This window comes from Bufo gargarizans, chromosome 5 (assembly GCF_014858855.1).
Source record: "Bufo gargarizans isolate SCDJY-AF-19 chromosome 5, ASM1485885v1, whole genome shotgun sequence".
Taxonomy (NCBI): Eukaryota; Metazoa; Chordata; class Amphibia; order Anura; family Bufonidae; genus Bufo; species Bufo gargarizans.
Window position 1 is genome coordinate 56729508 of NC_058084.1, and position 23482 is coordinate 56752989.

The window sequence follows — 23482 nt, forward strand, 5'->3', positions numbered from 1 at the left end:
TGATTAAGGCCTCTTTCACACGACCGTATGGCTTTTTCAGTGTTTTGCAGGCCGTTTTTTCCAGATCCGTTTTTTGTTTCCATTTCGGTTCCGTTTTTCTGTATGGCATATACAGTATACATTAATTACATAGAAAAAATTGGGCTGGGCATAACATTTTCAATAGATGGTTCCGCAAAAAACGGAACGGATATGAAAGACATACGGATGCATTTCCGTATGTGTTCCGTTTTTTTGCTGACCCATTGACTTGAATGGAGCCACGGAAAGTGATTTGAAGGCAATAATAGGATATCAAAATCCAGCCTGAATGGATATAATTCTATATAATGGGTTAAAGGTAAAAATTCCTAGTCCAGCTACAGCATAACCCTTGCAGAAAAAATAAATAAACTTTAATATTACTCATACGGTAAACAATTTGTCCTAAATTGTCCATACATATAACCGTCCACCAAGATTCTATTAAGTAGGGGGGGGGGGGGGGGGGGGGGGTTTTGTGACCCTAATTACAATAACCTAGATCTAGGCCCTCTGCCCAGGGGCGACTCCTGAAGGTGGAGACCCCCCGTCCTCGAACCTATCTGGCAGCTCCTAGTTGACCCTAGTGTTGATGGGCTGAAGGATAATGAAAAATAATCTAATGGTGGACTGGCATAGGTATGGACAGAAAGGCTATAACAAAAAATGGACAGTGTATACAGCCCTGATGGTATAAATTACCAAAAGGTACACGGTGCATACGACTACATGAAACAATACGCGACACCTAAAGAGATAGCAATTAAACACACAGACAATTCTGTGCTCAACCCCAAAGCGTTTCCCCCACGGTGTGGGATCATCAGGGGGTAAATGGATTTAGTTAGATAGCTAGATAAACAAAACGTCGAACGGCGGGAGGCCCAATAAATATCGGGACAACCACGATACGCCAGTTCGGCAGTAAATAAATGGTGTCACCAGACAGTCAAGTTAAAAGATTGGACCAGATAACCTTACTGGGAGAAAGGGAGGGAGGGACAGAAGCCAACAGTCTGGATGCTAAAGGCACGTAATTTTAACGTAGTGGAGTCAGAGTGGATACCTGTTGAAAAGAAAGAAAAATGTATATATGTATTCCACTGTGGAACGCACGCCGCACTGTCAACTTCCGGCCGCGTCGCCCGGATATGACGTCACGGGCCCTGCGTTCCAGAGTGGAGCGCATCGCAGTGCTGAATACATGGATCCTGTGTGTGGCGTCCAGATTGGACGTCATCGCTGATGGACATGCGTTCCAGCGTGGAACGCTAATCGGTAGGACTACAATGAACCCACTATGATTAAATTACTACTGAGCCTCAGAGAGGAGGGGGACAATTAAATTAAATATATATGTATAGATATAATGCAAAGCCCTGATATAGCCCCTATTTATGGATAAAAGATAAGGGTTCTATACAGGCGACATTCATTATAATGATATACTTATATTCAATAGAATGTATAGACAGCAACTACGAGGGATGGCCACCAGGGGTATGACATAAGACAAATTAATAATCGCAGACAATGATAAAATGGTTGATACATAAATTATAACAAAATAAGTGAGACTATAGATAATCACTATAAGGCCTCATGCACACGACCGTTGTGTGCATCCGTGGCCGTTGTGCCGTTTTCCGTTTTTTTTCACGGACCCATTGACTTTCAATGGGTCCGTGGAAAAATCGGAAAATGCACCGTTTTGCAGCCGAGGCCGTGATCCGTGTATCCTGTCCGTCAAAAAAATATGACCTGTCCTATTTTTTTGACGGACAACGGTTCACGGACCCATTCAAGTCAATGGGTCCGTGAAAGAACACGGATGCACACAAGATTGGCATCCGTGTCCGTGATCCGTGGCCGTAGGTTGCTTTCATACAGACGGATCCGAAGATCCGTCTGCATAAAAGCTTTTTCAGAGGTGAGTTTTCACTTCGTGAAAACTCAGATCCGACAGTATATTCTAACACAGAGGCGTTCCCATGGTGATGGGGACGCTTCAGGTTAGAATATACTGAAAAACTGTGTACATGACTGCCCCCTGCTGCCTGGCAGGTGCTGCCAGGCAGCAGGGGGCAGACCCCCCCCCCCCCCCCCCCCGTTTTTAACTCATTTGTGGCCAGTGCGGCCGCCCCCCCCCCCCCTCCCTCCCCTGTAGTTAACTTCTTGGTAGCCAGCCCCCCCTCCCTCCCCTGTAGTTAACTAATTGGTGTCCAGTGGGCCCCCCCTCCGTCCGCTATAGATAACTCGTTGGTGGCCAGTGGGCCCTCTCCCCTCCCACCCCCTCCTAATTAAAATCGCCCCCTATCATTGGTGGCAGTGGTGAGTACCGATCGGAGTCCCAGTGTAATCGCTGGGGCTCCGATCGGTAACCATGGCAACCGGGACGCTACTGCAGTCCCGGTTGCCATGGTAGCTTAGCAATTTGTAGAAGCTTCATACTTACCTGAAGAGCAGCGATGTCTGTGACCGGCCGGGAGCTCCTCCTACTGGTAAGTGACAGGTCTGTGCTATAAGCAATGCGTCGCACAGACCTTTCACTTACCAGTAGGAGGAGCTCCCGGCCGGACACAGACATCGCTGCTCTTCAGGTAAGTATGAAGCTTCTACAAATTGCTAAGCTACCATGGCAACCGGGACTGCAGTAGCGTCCCGGTTGCCATGGTTACCGATCGGAGCCCCCGCGATTACACTGGGACTCCGATCGGTACTCACCACTGCCACCAATGATCGGGGGGCGATTTTAATTAGGCGGGGGAGGGAGGGGAGAGGGCCCACTGGCCACCAACGAGTTATCTACAGCGGAGGGAGGGGGGGCCCACTGGACACCAATGAGTTATCTATAGCGGACGGAGGGGGGGCCCACTGGACACCAATGAGTTATCTATAGCGCACGGAGGGGGGGCCCACTGGCCACCAACGAGTTTACTACAGGGGAGGGAGGGGGGGGGGCGGCCGCACAGGGGAGGGAGGGGGGGGGGGCGGCCGCACTGGCCACCAATGAGTTAACTACAGGGGGAGGGAGGGGGGGCGGCCGCACTGGCCACCAATGAGTTAAAAACAGGGGGGGGGGGGGGTCTGCCCCCTGCTGCCTGGCAGCACCTGCCAGGCAGCAGGGGGCAGTCATGTACACAGTTTTTCAGTATATTCTAACCTGAAGCGTCCCCATCACCATGGGAACGCCTCTGTGTTAGAATATACTGTCGGATCTGATTTTCACGATGTAGCGCATATCCGACAGTATATTCTAACATAGAGGCGTTCCCATGGTGATGGGGACGCTTCAAGTTAAAATATACCATCGGATTGGAGAAAACTCCAATCCGATGGTATAAAAGAACTCCAGACTTTACATTGAAAGTCAATGGGGACGGATCCGTTTGAAATGGCACCATATTGTGTCAACTTCAAACGGATCCGTCCCTATTGACTTGCATTGTAATTCAGGACGGATCCGTTTGGCTCCGCACGGCCAGGCGGACACCAAAACGACTTTTTTTTCATGTCCGTGGATCCTCCAAAAATCAAGGAAGACCCACGGACGAAAAAACGGTCACGGATCACGGATCCACGGACCCCGTTTTTTCGGACCGTGAAAAAAAACTGTCGTGTGCATGAGGCCTTATGATAATAGAGTTTAGGTGCTTCACGCACCAGGCACAGTCTAAGGCCTCTTTCACACGACAGTATGTCCATTTCAGTGTTTTGCGGTCCGTTTTTCACGGATCCGTTGTTCCGTTTTTTGCTTCCGTTGTGGTTCCGTTTCCGTTCCGTTGTTCCGTTTTTCCGTATGGCAAATACAGTATACAGTAATTTCATATTAAAAATTGGGCTGGGCATAACATTTTCAATAGATGGTTCCGCAAAAAACGGAACGGATACGGAAGACATACGGATGCATTTCCGTATGCATTCCGTTTTTTTGCGGACCCATAGACTTTAATGGAGCCACGGAACGTGATTTGCGGCCAAATATAGGACATGTTCTATCTTTAAACGGAACGGAAAAACGGAAATACGGAAACGGAATGCACACGGAGTACATTCCGTTTTTTTTGCGGAACCATTGAAATGAATGGTTCCGTATACGGATTGTATACGGACCGCAAAAAACGGCCCGCAAAACGGAAAAAAAAAACGGTCGTGTGAAAGAGGCCTAAGGGACCAAAAGCTCAAACGAGCCCATATGTAGCAGGGGAGAGAAGGGGAGGGGTGGACGGTTATATGTATGGACAATTTAGGACAAATTGTTTACCGTATGAGTAATATTAAAGTTTATTTATTTTTTCTGCAAGGGTTATGCTGTAGCTGGACTAGCAATAATAGGATATGTTCTATCTTTCAACGGAACGGAAAAACAGAAATACGGAAACGGAATGCATACGGAGTACATTCCATTTTTTTGCAGAACCATTGAAATGAATGAACGCAAAAAACGGCCCGTAAACGGGGGAAAAAAAACGGTCGTGTGAAAGAGGCCTAACAGGGCCAGACGTGATTATGTTTTTACTGCCTGGCCCCGTCAATCAAAGAGAAGAGGGTGGGGCAGTTGCAGAGAGAGCAGAGCCTCTAGGTGTAATGGCAACGCCCCCGTTGCTCCTAGAGGCTCATTTGCATATCAAAAACATCATTTTTCTCATTAATGCGGACACATATGAACATGGGAACAACACAGATGCCTTCAGCTGCCAAGCGCACATGTAACAGGTCAGCCAGTGTCATAGGGACAAATCTGCTGACAGATGCCCTTTAAAATAGTCAGGTATACACCTTAGGGGATTGCTATTTATGCCATTTCCTCATGATTATTTAAAGCGGTAAGATCTTCTCTGTGATTCATTTGTTACTTTGCAGCGGAATGATAATCCACAGCGCGGATCACCTGACGTCTGCCTGCATCTTAATAAGGGACATCCCGGGGTTTGGCGTCTACGCTGATTAATGAGTTTCAGCTCTTTTCCAGGTCACTCTTCACCGAGCGTATTAAAAATAGTTTGCCGCCATTTCAGCCTCTCCATATGTTGCGTTTGCTTAGTTCACATTTCTGCAGGTTTTCCTTGGACACCTGCGTAGCCCTCATCCTGCCAATTGTACCGCGGAGACATAAACTGCTCCCCCAAAAATGGGGTCGCCCCCTCCCCCACCTCCATTTACATAGCAGATATACTGCCTATCCATCTACATTGGAAAAAATCATGCAATTAAAATGTGGCGGTCGAATATACGGCGCCATCGTTTTTGCAGCAGGAGTCACGATATTGCTGCAGGTATAGAACACGTCATAACGTCAGAAATGGTGAGTAGTGTAGACGAGGCCTATCACAGGTCTCGTCTTCTCAAGGCCGCAGTCAGGTGCCTCTGGTGGCGACTACAGGATCGGACCAGTATGCCCAACCCTTTATTCCCCCTGACATCTTCCATCAGAGGAAAGTCAGGACAACTCCCTATACATCAGATGGTTGGCGGCTCCCACCGAAATCTTCAAATTCAGACATTCATGTAATATGTGTGGCCACCTTTAAAGGGGTTGTCCCACACCAGCACCTGGATCTGAATACTTTTGTAATTGCACGTAATTAATAATGTAGCACAGCCACCGAGCTATTCACTGAAATCTATTTGTATAGCGCCACCTGCTGTTTGTTCTTTTTCTAATTTCTCTGTCCTGCTCACACGCTCAGTTCCATCCTTTAGCTACAGCAGAAAGGACACGCCCCTTAGATGCATCAGAAAGGGCACGCCCCCTTAGATGCATCAGAAAGGACGCGCCCCCTTAGATGCATCAGAAAGGACGCGCCCCTTTAGATGCATCAGAAAGGACACACACCCTTAAGGCCTAGTTCACACAAACGTTTTTTTTGCGGGTGTACGGGCCGTTTTTTTGTGTTCCGTATACGGTCCGTATACGGAACCATTCATTTCAATGGTTCCGCAAAAAAAACTGAATGTGTTCTGTATGCATTCCGTTTCCGTTTTTCCGTTCCGTTGAAAGATAGAGCTTGTCCTATATTTGGCCGTAATTCACGGGTCGTGGCTCCATTCAAGTCAATGGGTCTGCAAAAAAAACGGAACACATACGGAAATGCATCCGTATGTCTTCCGTTTCCGTTCCGTTTTTTCTGAACCATCTATTGAAAATGTTATGCCCAGCCCAATTTTTTCTATGTAATTACTGTATACTGTATATGCCATACGGAAAAACAGAAAGGAAACGGAAACACAACGGAACTTAAAAACGGAACAACGGATCCGTGAAAAACGGACCGCAAAAAACAATAAAAGCCATACGGTCGTGTGAACTAGGCCTAAGGCTGGGTGCAGACCTGAGCGTTTTACAGCGCGCTCCTATGCGCTGTAAAACGCTCAACAGGCAAGAACCAATGATTCCCTATGGGAATGGTTCTCACCTGAGCCTTTTACAGTGCGTACGATCGCGCTGTAAAACGCCCGACGCCCCAAGAAGTACAGGAGCTTCTTTGGAGCGTCTTGTCGCGCGTTCCCGTCCATAGACTTCAGCGGGAACGCGCGACAATGGGCGTTCGCTTGTCTCTGTATGCGCGTATTCGCTTGTCTCTGTACGCCCGTACAATCGCGCATACAGAGCGTGCGTTCAGTACGCTCAGGTCTGAACCTAGCCTTAGATGCATCAGAAAGGACTCGCCCCCGGGGCTGCAGCAGAAAGGACACACCCTCTTAGCTGTCAGCTTGATATAAATCTAGCAGAGCAATGCATGTGGAGATCTCTGGACCCATGTGAGGTGCAGGGCTGGTTCTAGCTTTGGAAAGAGCATTTCGTATGGTTTTCATATTATTATTTTTTACATTATATATTGGACGGCCCCTTTAAGCTTGGCGACATTCGGTCCAGATAAAATCGCAGGTGCTGATATTTCCAGCACATGGAACAGAAGGTCCAGAGTCACCTTTAGGAAGGTTCCAACATTGTGTAAAATCCTACAAAACTCCCGCTTTACAGCAACGCCAATAAAAATCGCTGACTGCAGGCTAGGACTGCAGACACCAGGGACGCGATTACGTATTTTCAAGGACAACGCCACCTTTATTGGAGTTGCGGTTGTGTGAAAATTTCCCTTCCCCCCAACGAGCGTCTTTCAGTGGAAAGGCTTCACTGCCATGACTTGACGCTAAGTAGCAGCGTGGGCTTGGTCAGCCCCTAGATGCTCATATTGCAAACACAATGACACTACAGTCACACAGCAGCACTCAGCCAGTGAGCGTATTAACGCTTTGTGTGTATGACCATCACAGGAGCATACGAGCCTCTCATGTGGCATGGGCACCGACCCTCACCCCAGGCTATGTGACCTCAAACCACGACTGTGGTCGCTGATACCCTGACTGAAGATAGGGGGGCATGTGGCTGGCACTGATACTGGGATACGTGACAGGTGCTGAGGACCAGCATGTGACTGGCACTGTTGGTGGGTATGTAGCTGGCATTGTAAGGGCGTGTGGCTGGCACTGTTAGTAAAACATGTAGTTGCCACTAATAGGGGGCACCTGGCTGACAGTGCTAATTGTGTACCTGGCAGGGGCTGATATGGGGCATGTGTATGGCACCGTCAATGGCATGCTGTTGGCACTGTCAGGGCATCTCATCATGAACGTACATCATGGCACCAGGTGTGATATTAGCTAGGTAGGGTATAGCATTGTTATTTATCCTCTGTATATCACTATTATTTGGACAGTAGTATTTATATTCTGTATAGAATTGTTATTTGGCACTGTATGTAGTATTTATACCCTGTATAACATTATTATTTGGGCACTGTATGGTAGTATTTATACCCTGCATAACATTATTATTTGGGCCCTGTATGTAGTATTTATACCCTGTATAACATTATTATTTGGGCACTGTATGGTAGTATTTATACCCTGCATAACATTATTATTTGGGCCCTGTATGTTAGTATTTATACCCTGTATAACATTATTATTTGGGCACTGTATGGTAGTATTTATACCCTGTATAACATTATTATTTGGGCACTGTATGGTAGTATTTATACCCTGTATAACATTATTATTTGGGCACTGTATGGTAGTTTTTTTTACCCTGTATAACATTATTATTTGGGCACTGTATGGTAGTATTTGTACCCTGTATAACATTATCATTTGGGCACTGTATGGTAGTATTTATACCCTGTATAACATTATTATTTGGGCACTGTATGGTAGTATTTGTACCCTGTATAACATTATTATTTGGGCATTGTATGGTAGTATTTATACCCTGCATAACATTATTATTTGGGCACTGTATGGTAGTATTTGTACCCTGCATAACATTATTATTTGGGCACTGGATGGTAGTATTTGTACCCTGCATAACATTATTATTTGGGCACTGTATGGTAGTATTTATACCCTGTATAACATTATTATTTGGGCACTGTATGGTAGTATTTATACCCTGTATAACATTATTATTTGGGCACTGTATGGTAGTATTTTTACCCTGTATAACATTATTATTTGGGCACTGTATGGTAGTATTTATACCCTGTATAACATTATTATTTGGGCACTGTATGGTAGTATTTGTACCCTGTATAACATTATTATTTGGGCACTGTATGGCAGTATTTGTACCCTGTATAACATTATTATTTGGGCACTGTATGGTAGTATTTATACCCTGTATAACATTATTATTTGGGCACTGTATGGTAGTATTTATACCCTGTATAACATTATTATTTGGGCAGTAAATTGTAGTATTTATACCCTGTATAACATTATTATTTGGGCATTGTATGGTAGTATTTATACCCTGTATAACATTATTATTTGGGCACTGTATGGTAGTATTTATACCCTGTATAACATTATTATTTGGGCACTGTATGGTAGTATTTATACCCTGTATAACATTATTATTTGGGCACTGTATGTTAGTATTTATACCCTGTATAACATTATTATTTGGGCACTGTATGGTAGTATTTATACCCTGTATAACATTATTATTTGGGCATTGTATGGTAGTATTTATACCCTGTATAACATTATTATTTGGGCACTGTATGGTAGTATTAATACCCTGTATAACATTATTATTTGGGCATTGTATGGTAGTATTTATACCCTGTATAACATTATTATTTGGGCATTGTATGGTAGTTTTTTTTACCCTGTATAACATTATTATTTGGGCACTGTATGGTAGTATTTATACCCTGTATAACATTATTATTTGGGCACTGTATGGTAGTATTTGTACCCTGTATAACATTATCATTTGGGCACTGTATGGTAGTATTTATACCCTGTATAACATTATTATTTGGGCACTGTATGGTAGTATTTGTACCCTGTATAACATTATTATTTGGGCACTGTACGGTAGTATTTATACCCTGCATAACATTATCATTTGGGCACTGTATGGTAGTATTTATACCCTGTATAACATTATCATTTGGGCACTGTATGGTAGTATTTATACCCTGTATAACATTATTATTTGGGCACTGTATGGTAGTATTTGTACCCTGTATAACATTATTATTTGGGCACTGTACGGTAGTATTTATACCCTGCATAACATTATTATTTGGGCACTGTACGGTAGTATTTATACCCTGTATAACATTATTATTTGGGCACTGTATGTTAGTATTTATACCCTGTATAACATTATTATTTGGGCACTGTATGTTAGTATTTATACCCTGTATAACATTATTATTTGGGCACTGTATGGTAGTATTTATACCCTGTATAACATTATTATTTGGGCACTGTATGGTAGTATTTATACCCTGTATAACATTATTATTTGGGCACTGTATGTTAGTATTTATACCCTGTATAACATTATTATTTGGGCACTGTATGGTAGTATTTATACCCTGTATAACATTATTATTTGGGCATTGTATGGTAGTATTTATACCCTGTATAACATTATTATTTGGGCACTGTATGGTAGTATTAATACCCTGTATAACATTATTATTTGGGCATTGTATGGTAGTATTTATACCCTGTATAACATTATTATTTGGGCATTGTATGGTAGTTTTTTTTACCCTGTATAACATTATTATTTGGGCACTGTATGGTAGTATTTATACCCTGTATAACATTATTATTTGGGCACTGTATGGTAGTATTTGTACCCTGTATAACATTATCATTTGGGCACTGTATGGTAGTATTTATACCCTGTATAACATTATTATTTGGGCACTGTATGGTAGTATTTATACCCTGTATAACATTATTATTTGGGCACTGTATGGTAGTATTTGTACCCTGTATAACATTATTATTTGGGCACTGTATGGTAGTATTTGTACCCTGTATAACATTATTATTATTTGGGCACTGTATGGTAGTATTTATACCCTGTATAACATTATTATTTGGGCACTGTACGGTAGTATTTATACCCTGTATAACATTATTATTTGGGCACTAAATGGTAGTATTTATACCCTGTATAACATTATTATTTGGGCACTGTATGGTAGTATTTATAACCTGTATAACATTATTATTTGGGCACTAAATGGTAGTATTTATACCCTGTATAACATTATTATTTTTTCCCCCGCATCCATTCTGTTGAATAATTCCTTGGATAGGTCACCATTATCAGATTGGTGGGGGGTCCGGCGCCCCCACTGATCAGCTGTTTTGGGCTTCTGCAGAACCAGTGTATAAGGCAAAAGCAGAAGGCTCCATACCCTGTATAATTCCTGGTGCCGCAGGAGCCCAAAACAGCTGATCAGTGGGGGCGCCGGACCCCCCAATCTGATACTGATCTGGAGGATAGGTCACCTATATCTGAGGCCTGGAGAACCCCTTTAAACCCATTCCATAAATATGCAATATTGTTAAAGAGGCCCTGTCCGCTCTCCTGACATGTGTTTTAGTAACTACTTGTCTTCCCCATGTAATAACAATTCTGGAGCATCTATTCTCATGACTATGTCGTGACATTCCTGTATTATTCCTACTAGAAGTTTACTGATAAATCCAGGGCCCATGACGTCACATCTATCATCCACATGGCCTTCGTGTAGCCCAGCTCCATTCAAGTAAATGGGATTGAGCTGCAATACCGGGCACCGCCACTATAACATTATTATTTGGGCACTGTATGGTAGTATTTGTACCCTGTATAACATTATTATTATTTGGGCACTGTATGGTAGTATTTATACCCTGTATAACATTATTATTTGGGCACTGTACGGTAGTATTTATACCCTGTATAACATTATTATTTGGGCACTGTATGGTAGTATTTGTACCCTGTATAACATTATTATTTGGGCACTGTATGGTAGTATTTGTACCCTGTATAACATTATTATTTGGGCACTAAATGGTAGTATTTATACCCTGTATAACATTATTATTTGGGCACTGTATGGTAGTATTTATACCCTGTATAACATTATTATTTGGGCACTAAATGGTAGTATTTATACCCTGTATAACATTATTATTTGGGCACTGTATGGTAGTATTTATACCCTGTATAACATTATTATTTGGGCACTAAATGGTAGTATTTATACCCTGTATAACATTATTATTTGGGCCCTGTATGGTAGTATTTATACCCTGTATAACATTATTATTTGGGCACTGTATGGTAGTATTTGTACCCTGTATACCATTATTATTTGGGCATTGTATGGTAGTATTTATACCCTGTATACCATTATTATTTGGGCACTGTATGGTAGTATTTGTACCCTGTATACCATTATTATTTGGGCATTGTATGGTAGTATTTATACCCTGCATAACATTATTATTTGGGCACTGTATGGTAGTATTTGTATGGCACTATCATTTGGACAATGTATGGTAGTATTTATACTCTGTATAGAACTATTTTTCTTTTCTCTCCTGATCTGACCTTACACACAACCATATCTAATGCAACATAAAGAATATCTTACTTTACATTTTTGCATTTTTTTATAGCAGTCACATTGTGTAAGGTCATTCTGATGTTCGTTTGCAAAACACGGACAATGGTAAATCCATGTGAGCGTCCATATGGTGTCTGGGAGCATCATTTTTTCCCCCGCATCCATTCTGTTGAATAATTCCTTGGATAGGTCACCATTATCAGATTGGTGGGGGGTCCGGCACCCCCACTGATCAGCTGTTTTGGGCTTCTGCAGAACCAGTGTATAAGGCAAAAGCAGAAGGCTCCATACCCTGTATAATTCCTGGTGCCGCAGGAGCCCAAAACAGCTGATCAGTGGGGGCGCCGGACCCCCCAATCTGATACTGATCTGGAGGATAGGTCATCTATATCTGAGGCCTGGAGAACCCCTTTAAACCCATTCCATAAATATGCAATATTGTTAAAGAGGCCCTGTCCGCTCTCCTGACATGTGTTTTAGTAACTACTTGTATTCCCCATGTAATAACAATTCTGGAGCATCTATTCTCATGACTATGTCGTGACATTCCTGTATTATTCCTACTAGAAGTTTACTGATAAATTCAGGGACCATGACGTCACCTCTATCATCCACATGGCCTTCGTGTAGCTCAGCTCCATTCGAGTAAGGCCTCATGCACACGACCGTTGTGTGCATCCGTGGCCGTTGTGCCGTTTTCCGTTTTTTTCACGGACCCATTGACTTTCAATGGGTCCGTGGAAAAATCGGAAAATGCACCGTTTGGCAGCCGCATCCGTGAGCCGTGTTTCCTGGCCGTGAAAAAAATATGACCTGTCCTATTTTTTTCACGGCCAACGGTTCACGGGCCCATTCAAGTCAATGGGTCCGTGAAAGAACACGGATGCACACAAGATTGGCATCCGTGTCCGTGATCCGTGGCCGTAGGTTTTAGTTTCATACAGACGGATCCGAAGATCCGTCTGCATAAAAGCTTTTTCTGATCTAAGTTTTCACTTCGTGAAAACTCATTTCCGACAGTATATTCTAACACAGAAGCGTTCCCATGGTGATGGGACGCTTCTAGTTAGAATACACTGCAAACTTTGTACAAGACTCCCCCCTGCTGCCTGGCAGCACCCGATCTCTTACAGGGGGATATGATAGTACAATTAACCCCATCATATCCCCCTGTAAGAGATCAGGGCTGCCAGGCAGCAGGGGGCAGACCCCCCCCCCCTCCCCAGTTTGAATATCATTGTGCGGCCCCCCCCCTCCCCTGTTGTTAACTCGTTGGTGGCCAGTGTGCGCACCCCCCTCCCTCCCTCCCTCTATTGTTTTAATACATTGGGGCCAGTGTGCGCACCCCCCCAACCCCCCCCCCTCCCTCCCTCTATTGTAATCATCATCGGTGGCAGCGGAGTAGAAGATTTTCATACTTACCTGCTTCTTGCTGCTGCGATGTCTGCGTCCGGCCGGGAGCTCCTCCTACTGGTAAGTGACAGGTCTGTGCGGCGCATTGCTGTCACTTACCAGTAGGAGGAGCTCCCGGCCGGACGCAGACATCGCAGCAGCAAGAAGCAGGTAAGTATGAAAATCTTCTACTCCGCTGCCACCGATGATGATTACAATAGAGGGAGGGAGGGGGGGGGGGGGTTGGGGGGGTGCGCACACTGGCCCCAATGTATTAAAACAATAGAGAGAGGGAGGGAGGGGGGGGGGGTTGGGGGGGCGCGCGCACACTGGCCCCAATGTATTAAAACAATAGAGGGAGGGAGGGGGGGGGGGGTTGGGGGGGCGCGCGCACACTGGCCCCAATGTATTAAAATAATAGAGGGGGGGTTGGGGGGCGCGCGCACACTGGCCCCAATGTATTAAAATAATAGAGGGGGGGTTGGGGGGCGCGCGCACACTGGCCCCAATGTATTAAAACAATAGAGGGAGGGAGGGGGGTGCGCACACTGGCCACCAACGAGTTAACAACAGGGGAGGGGGGGCCCACTGGCCACCAATGAGTTAAAAACAGGGGGGGGGTCTGCCCCCTGCTGCCTGGCAGCACCTGCCAGGCAGCAGGGGGCAGTCATGTACACAGTTTTTTTGTATATTCTAACCTGAAGCGTCTCCATCACCATGGGAACGCCTCTGTGTTAGAATATACTGTCGGAAATGAGTTTCACGATGTAGCTCATATCCGACAGTATATTCTAACATAGAGGCGTTCCCATGGTGATGGTGACGCTACAAGTTAAAATATACCATCGGATTGGAGAAAACTCCAATCCGATGGTATAACAGAACTCCAGACTTTACATTGAAAGTCAATGGGGACGGATCCGTTTGAAATGGCACCATATTGTGTCAACATCAAACGGATCCGTCCCCATTGACTTGCATTGTAATTCAGGACGGATCCGTTTGGCTCCGCACGGCCAGGCGGACACCAAAATGACTTTTTTTTCATGTCCGTGGATCCTCCAAAAATCAAGGAAGACCCACGGACGGAAAAACGGTCACGGATCACGGACCAACGGAACCCCGTTTTGCGGACCGTGAAAAAAAACGTCCGTGTGCATGAGGCCTAAATGGGATTGAGCTGCAATACCGGGCACCGCCACTACATAATGTACGGCGCTGTGTTTGGGATACAAGAGTTCTCTGAAACAGCTGATCGGAGGGGGCGCCGGAAATCAGACCCCACAATTAGATATTCATGATCTATCCTTAACATCAGGACATCAATTTTTAAAAATTTTAATGGGTTGTCCAGGTTTTTTTTAATTTTTTTTATTTTAGCATAAAATTGTAAAATATAAATGCGCCAGCTCTGGTCCAGCACCTCTGCCGCTCTGTCCTCGTCCAGCGACATATTATTTTGGTTGCAGCAGTGACATTCTATAAGCCAGTGCCCCCAAGCAACCAATCACAGGCTTCAGTGGTCTCGCACTGTACACAGGGGCCAGTGTTTGGCTGCAGCAGTATGGAGATTGTCGCAGGCTGCAGTCAGAGGACAGAGAGGTGGCGCTGGATCAGAGCAGGCGCAGGAAGGTAAGACAAGTTGGTTTTTTGGCATTTTGGCAAAAAGTGTATAAAAAAATTAAAAAAAACTTGGACAACCCCTTACAATGACAGAATTGTGCCTGCCTGCAGTTGTACCCGGGGGGGCTCTCCATGTGTATGTATACAGTGCTATGAGAGATGCATGTATGGAGCTCCCCCTAGTGGTGGCTTCAGGCAGACATTATTATGCACCTCTATGGCAGAGTGAAGGAGTTTATACAGAATTATTGCCAGATTTCATCGCTGGTTGCCCTTTGACGAGACGATTAGACTCAGGGGACACGTTGTCCCTCATTTACCATTGTGGCCCTATCTGATTTCCAACATACCAGTAATTGGGCACATTCTGGCGCTTCTCTACATTTTAGACAATATCTAGGGGATGCAGGGAGTCGCTACCGGGCCCTGAAACCTGAGGGGGCCCCTCTGCCGTATAGGAGGACACCAATATCATAAAAGGGGCATGGTATGTGGAGGGGCCCCTACTACTGATTTGTATGGGCAGAGATCTGCCCCATCACCACTATGGCAGCAGACACATTTTTTTCTATAGTCTGGTGGGATGTTCGTGCTGCCCGGTGGCACGAGCTGTAGCGGGCGAGGACAGGGCAGGGACGGGCACAATGAGTGTGCACTGGCTTATGATCGAAGCCGTTCTTACAATGCTTCACGTGTGATGCCACCCTGCAGCCTATGTCATGCCATATAGACATATATTACGATGCGCGCCTCACAAAGGGAGCGCCAACCGGTACGACGCACCAGCTCCTGCCATGCCTGAACGTTCCCGGCCTCCACCCCCAGAACTGGCTGATGATTCACTCCCCTGAAGTTGTGGCCGCTGGATGACATCATCACGTCGTACAGCAAATGACCCCCTCCTCCATCTCCAGCCCCCACCGGCCTCTCAAGAGATCATGTGATGCGCCTGCATGCCCCAAATCTACTTAACCTCTTCACCACCAAGCCTGCAGTATTAACCCACAGAAGCCCTTAGGAACCTGTCCTCCTCTCCCCATCCCGACCTACGGATACATTTAACCCCTTATTCTTTTCAATCCAGGAGGAGCCAGCCATCTGTCGCTTTAACCCCTGTGATGACTGACGGCACCTGGGAGTCGCAAATGACGGTTAACCCCTTGAGTGCCAAAGGTGTCAAATTTAACCAACGTTGGGAATGAGTGGGCTCAGGAAACCACCAGAATTTACAAAGTCCCCTCGCACTCCGCCGCGCAAAGCTTACTTAACCCCTTGTTGATCACTTAGCAGGATCCTTAAATGTGAGATCGAGATGTTTTAACCCTTACAACCCTAGACTGTAAAAATGTTTTAACCCACAAGAGGTCAAGGGCTAAAAATTTTCATGCTGAGCAAAGATTATTTAACCCCCTGATGACCATGATATCAGATTAATGACTGGACTCAAAAACATTAAATCCGTTGCAAATGTTTGGAGGGGAAGGGGGGGGGGGGGGGGCAAAGACCCGCCGAAGACCATTTCCATCAGGACGGTCCTTGCGGAAAAATGCAAGAAAAAAGTGGCACCAATTAAAAAAAAAAAAAAAAGGCGCTACGTGAAATCTCTCTTGGTCCCGCATTATCACCTTGGGGCCCTGCGTCAGGCTGGCGGCCCACACCACGGTTATGGCGCTCTGTCATCACATCCTGATATTTTACGTTATGGCCATTTGGCGGCATATTGCACGAGGTGTGTTGCTAATCAAACATAATTTAAAAAATAGATTTATTTTTTCCCTGATTGCAAGTTTGCAGATGCATGAACTCACATACATGGACACAAAGTCACGAGTTCACCGCAAGCGCGATTTTACCGCGCACGTGTATGCTCGCTGTGGAGCCCCGGCCTTTGAGTTTTCATATTCTGCGTCACAGCATCTTTCCCTGCATACCTGTTAAGCCCCTGATGACCACAGCAAACAAGATCATGTGATCTAGTTTGCGAGCCTCACACGGATGTATGGGCTCACGACCGTTGCCTGTTTTGCAGTCAGCAAATTGCAGATACACAAAACACGGATACGGGCCGCGTGCATTCCGCGGAACGCAACATCCGGCCCATAATAGAACTGTCCCATATTTGTCCGTAACGTGGACAAGAATAGGACGTGTTCGATATTTTGGTGGATGCATGCAACGGAACAGACATGAATGGGTCCACATCTGGCCCGCAAAAAATGAAGATTGGATGCGGACACAAATACGTTCGTGTGCGTAAGATCCAACGCCGTAACCGCCAGCTATGTACATGGTACTAATCCACATGAGCCCTGCAGAAGATCCACATCCTCAAGAGTGAACTTATTTAACCCTTTGTTATCAAGCAAGCCATGAAGCGGCATTAATACACAAGAAGGGGGGTAGATTTAACCCACAAAAGCCCAGGAAGCCCCCAGAATGCTGATAGGTCATCTTGTCTGTTAAAGACTATTTAACCCCCTGATGGCCACGACCTCGACTCCACACAAAGTCATCAAATATTATTTAACCACTTAACCCCCAGTCCTCTCCAACAGAAAATGATTTAACCCCTTGAGAGCCACAGGTTTCAATAAACAAATGAGGGGACTAGCTTTAACCCTCAAAAGCCCAGGAATCCTGCAGAATCCATCAAGCTGTAGATCAGGCATCCTCAAACTGCGGCCCTCCAGCTGTTGCAAAACTACAACTCCCAGCATGCCCGAACAGCCTACAGGTATCAGCCTACAGCAGGGCATTGTGGGAGTTGTAGTTTTACGACAGCTGGAGGGCCGCAGTTTGAGGATGCCTGCGGTAGATCATCCTCTCCTCTAGTATTAACCCATTAGCCTAAGGCCTCATGTACACAGCTGTGGCCATATTGCGGCCCCCAAACAGCGGGTCCGCAATATGTGGGCACCGGCCGCGTGCACCCCGCATCATGGATGCGGACCCATTCACTTGAATGGGTCCGCAATCCGGAAGGTCTGGTGCCAAACAGAGGCACAGAACCCCAGGGAAGGGTTCCGTGGGGTTTTTGTCTGGGCCTCCGCGCCAAAAAAAAAAAAAAAAAAAGGAGTGCATGCACTCCTTTTTTCAGTGCGGATGGACCACGGACCCAGTCAAGTTGAATGGTTCTGGATCCGTCTACGGAATCCGCACAGATGTTGCCCGTGCATTGGGGACTGCAAATTGCGGTCCCTAATGGACGGAGTCGGCGATCAACAGCAGTGTGCATGAGGCCTAAGACTTTTAACCCACCAGAGGCCAGGAGCTTTTGAGAGATGTATAGGGTATGTTCAGACATACCCGCCATATGTTCAACAAAATCCGCCACGTAGCCCACGGCAGAAATCCTTGCGCTGCGGTTTCCACTGTGAGATTTCAATGCAGTCCCTCTCTAGATTTAGCTTCACTGCGCTGTGGCTTTGCAAGGGGTCCATGCGGTATATTTGCCAAGGCATAAATCCTCAGCCGCATGAACTACAGAGAGGCCTCCATAGGAAACAATAGGAGGCTGTTCCAGTGCAGATTTAGTCCGGGTTTCGGCACTGAATCCGTGCTGAAACACATTCAAAACATCCTGTCTGAACACATCCTCGTACATGGTGTAAAGAGAATCTGGCTGAGTTGCCCATAGCAACCAATCAGATTCCACCTTTTATTTTGCAGAGCTCCTTTTCAGAATGAAAGGTGGAAGCTGATTGGTTACTAGGGGCAACTCAGCCAGTTTTCCTTTTACACTAGTTTTGATAAATGTCCTCAGGATTCCTCGTGCTTTTTGATCCTGCCCATTTCAACGGGACACGGAATCCGTACCAAGAATTAACACATCACTACTTTTTGACATGCTGCGACTTTTACGGCCATGCCAAAATCCCATTGGTGTCCGCCTCCCGTTGTTTTCAGGGACAGTTTGTGCACCCTGCAGTTTAGGCTACATTCACACGACCGTATGCGTTTGGCGGGCCGCAAAACACGGATCCACAAAAGATACGGATGACGTCCGTTTGGCATCCTTTTTTTTTTGGGCGGATCCATTGTAACAATGCCAGACAAGAATAGGACATGTTCTATCTTTTTTGCGGGGCTGCAGAACGGACATACGGATGCAGACAGCACACAGTGTGCTGTCTGCGTTTTTTGAGGACCCATTGAAATTAATGAGTCCACATCCTATCTGCAAAAAAAAACCGAGCAGACGCGGAAACAAAATACGTTCATGTGCATAAGGCCTTAAAGGGATGTGTCTCTTCTGCCAGTTCAGCTCCATTCAATATCGGCAGCATTATGCTTAAAGGGGTTGTCCAGGTTCAGAGCTGGTCCAGGTCCAGGTTCAGAGCTGAATAAAAAAACTGTGTAAATTAACAAGTGGTTTTCCTGTTGAAATCAATGGAGATGATGATCCACCAACGTTTTGTGCACAGCTTTTTGGTGTGGAATCCACACTAAAGAAACTAGGTGCGAACGTACCCTTAAGGCCTCATGCACACGGCGGGTTGGCAATCCACGGCCGCTGGCCGTGTGCACCCCGCATCACGGATGCGGACCCATTCACTTGAATGGGTCCGCAATTCCGGAGATGCGGAACGGAGTCACGGAACACCGGAAGCAATACGTAGTGCTTCCGTGGTGTTTCTTTCCGTTGTTCCGCACCGCAAAAAAATATGACGTCATATTTTTTTGCGGCGCGGACAGACCACGGACCCATTTGCCTGTGCATTGGGGTCCCCAATGCAGGGTACGGCCGCACAATGGCCGTGTGCACGAGGCCTAAAACCGTGAGTTAAAAAAAATAAAAATAAAAAACCACAGTGTAAACTAACAAGCGGGATTTCCTGTTGAAATCAATGGAGATAATCCGCCAATGTTTTGGGCACGGCTTTTGGGTGTGGGAATCTGCCCCAAAATCCAAGTTGAAAGATAAAAAACCGCGCCGCGTAACTCAACAATCGGTTTTCCTGTCGAAAATGACTCGCAGGCGTCTTTGGCGTCGTGTTTTCGGGGGGCGGAATCCGCCCCCCAAATCCATGTCGATGGGTAAAAAAAAAAAACAACAACACAACAACCCTGCGTGTACACACCCTCCAAACGTTCCCCTTCTTGGCGCCCTGAACCGAGTTTCTTTAACCCCTTCCTGACCAGGCAGGAGGCTTTAACCCCTTCACAGCACCCTCAGCTCACGTGACCCCCTTCCTTTTTGAGGTTTTTTTTAACCCCTCGCTCCCCAGGCTGCTCTCGCTCGGCCGAGCAGATGGGCATTGTGAGCCATGCGTCCCCCCCTCTCCTCTCTCACACACACGTGCTCGGGATCAACAGTTTGCAGATCTCCCTCCCGACACCTTGAACTTTTTGTTTGTGTTTTTTCCTCCTTCTCATCCCTCCCCTTATTTCTTCCAGTAAAGCGCGGCGTGCACTTCCCAGGCGACGGTCCGTCCGGGGATGGGATCGGTTACAATAAGCCCCCTGTTTATGGGGCAGGTTACGCCCATCCCCCTCCTCCTCCTCCTCCCTTCCTTCCCCTCCTCACAATGGGAGCTCCATGCAAATCACCAGTGCGCAACTTTGCGCAAGAACCGAGCTACGATCCGGGGTGAAGTGCGGGTGGTATCGTATGCAAATCCGTCTGCTGACGTTACAGATCATGTGGGTTTTGGCGTAGATTCCCCACTGATCGAGGATTTTTTTTTTTTTTTTTTTGCCTCCGCTCCTCTTGCGCTGTGTGTTGGGGGGGGGACGAAAATTCGTTGCAAGGTTGCGTTTACCCCAACGTTCCATCCGCCTTTGATACATTGTTGCCGCCAACGTTCCATCGCCCCGGGAGCCGCAGGTAAGAAGAAACTTCCTGGAGGAGGCCGGTGACACGTGAGAGGGCAGATCGGACGGGGTCACCGACCGGCGATCGACCAACTTTAGCAGCGTGTTTAGTGGGGGCAACGGAAACCTTTACAGGCAGATGGGGGGGGGGAGGTGACTAACGACTGCTGATTGTAACACGGCGGGGGGATCGGGGACAACTTGGCCGCCGATCCGATCGGGGGCGGGGGGCTCTCTAGGAGGAGCCGCACTACCTACGTTTCCCTATGTCGACATCAGCAACAGAAAATATGGCGTCCGCTTTCGATAGGGCGTTACGTAGAGGCTGCCGAGAGCTCCGCTCCTGCCCTCATCACGGCTGGGCCTGCTGGAGGCACAGGGCAGGGGGATGGGGGGGACAAATTTGGGGTGATTTGGTTGTGATGTGGTTGCATGACGCTGGTGCAGCGCCCCCCCCCCCCCCCAAACTGCAGGGAGGGAGAGGGGCTGAGCACACACCACCATGGCTGGCGGATCCCATCAGTGGGGGGCTCTGGACCATGGGGGGGGGGGGGAATAGTGCGATCATCAGCTAAAGTTCACACAAGTCTGGGCAGCTTTGTTTTTACGGAGGGGGGGGGGTGTAGCTGAGCTGAGTGTGTCACTTGACGCAACTCCCGTCAGCCTGTGTGCTTGTAAAGTTTAGGAATGGCGTAACGGAGGGCCTATTCGCATTTCGTTTTCCCTTTATGTTAAGGGTAGGCAACCGCAAAGGGGTCAGGCGCCCCCCCCCCCCCCCCCCCCCAAAGCACCCAACGCCTCCTTTATTTTTCTGCTACTCTTTGCTATAAAGGGAGAAAAAAAAGGTATACAGTGCGGTTTTTTTTGGACGCCGAACGGTGTGTGTGTGTGTATGTATATATGTATTTTTTTAATAGAACTGGATGACTGAGTGTGAACAGGACCTGTCATGTCCCAAGCCGTGAGTATTAAATCCGCGACGCCCAGATCGCCCCCTCGCCGGCAACGCGTTCGCTTCTGCAGACCTGACCTTTAGGGTCTGTTCACACACCTGTGTGTTTTGATCGGGTTTTTATTTTTATTTTATTGTGCAGTTTTTGAAACCTTCAGCCAGGAGCGGAAAATAAAAAATGTGATATCGGGCTTCAAAAACAACATAAAAAAAAAAAACCTGCACGTGGACCTTCGCGAGACTAAAACGCGTCCTGTTTTGCGGCGTCAAATCGGCGTAAAGTTTTCAAAATGGCGTGATGGCATTTTAACCTTACTTTGTAACTTTTAGTATGTGACCCACGTCTAACTCGTGACCTCCCCCCTTCTATTCTCCCGCTCAATCGTCACTCCTAATAATAACCTGCACCCCCCCCTTCTCCGCCATCAGACCTCATGCACACGACCATATATACTTTCCGTGTCCTTCCGGTTTTTTTGCAGACCGTATGTGGAACCATTATTTCAATGGGTCCGCAAAAAAAAAAGGAAGTTACTCCATGTGCTTTCCGTTTCCGTATGTCCGTATTTCTGTTGCGCAAAAAAATAGAACATGTCCTATTATAGTCCGCATTACGGACAAGGATAGGACTGTTCTATTAGGGGCCAGCTGTTCTGTTCCGCAAAATACTGAATGCACACGGACGTCATCCGTATTTTACAGACCGCAAAATGCATACGGTCGTGTGCATGAGGCCTCGTCCTGTGTCTGCACTTGGCGGACGACCCAAGGCACTTGAGAAAACTTTGAGGCAGTAGCATCTTGTAAATTGTTCCTTGAGTGCCCCCCCATTAATCTGATATAAACGACTCTGAGCTCTTCCTGGAAGTTCAGGCGGGGGCCCCCTCCTCGTTCTGAGTACCCAGCCCACTTGCAGCTCTATTGTTACCCCTCAGCTGACCTGTTTGATCAGCGGCTGGAGCCATGCTGGGAGCAGTAGGGTTAATGTACGTTGCTGTATGCGCCCCCCCTTCCCTGATGGATGAATGGAGTTGTACTGGTGAAGAGTGAACTTGTGTGTAGGAAGTGCCGCCATCCTGATGTCCTAAACGCTGCTCCACCTGATTACTTTACTTCAAAGTTGTTAAATTGGGGGGGGGGGGGGGGGGGCTGTTGTTGTCAAGTGTTTCCTGGCGGCTTTTGTTGGCCGAGCTGTGGGAATCCGGGGCTTGGACTCGTCACGGTTTAGGCCTTTATGATCAGTTTACTACATGTAGATTCAGGTCTCATTCCCATTTCCGTTTTTCACGGACGTGTGCTGCCCGCATTTTCCGCTGACGTCGCACTTGCCCATTGATTTGAATGAATTTGTTCGCAAATCACGGAGACGTGCACTACTTTGGTCCGCGCCCGTTGGAGTCTATGGGTCAGTGAAAAAACACTGATGCAACGCTGATGCCATTTTTTTTTTTTCCTTTATTTTTTTTAATAGAGCCTCGGTAGGAGACGCTCTGGAAATTCATTTTCATCGGAGCAGTGTCCGTGACTTACGTATGACACACAGAGGGCAAAGAACGGATCCTTCACGGATAAAAAGTGGACTGATTTTCCACGTGGAAATGTGAACGAGGCCTAAGACCTCATGCACACGAGCGTAGGATTTATTTATTTTTTCGTCCACCTCCAATCTAAATTTTTGTGGATCAAACGGACCCATTAATTTCTACGGCGCCACAAAAAATGCGGACAGCACGTGGATGTCATC

The 23482-nt window shown here is 46.5% G+C and overlaps 1 protein-coding gene across 2 annotated transcripts in view; it reads left to right on the plus strand.

Annotated features, from left to right (window-relative positions):
• The first annotated feature begins 20358 nt into the window (after nucleotides 1–20358).
• Nucleotides 20359–23482, plus strand: part of ZHX2 (zinc fingers and homeoboxes 2) — a 46060-nt gene continuing 42936 nt past the window's right edge. The window contains exon 1 of one of the 2 annotated variants that reach the window (XM_044293062.1): nucleotides 20359–20799. The gene's annotated coding sequence lies outside the window, so the exon portion shown is untranslated. Of the gene's footprint in view, nucleotides 20800–21704; nucleotides 21748–23482 lie in introns of those variants that run through there. The other variant, XM_044293064.1, reaches the window with a different exon arrangement.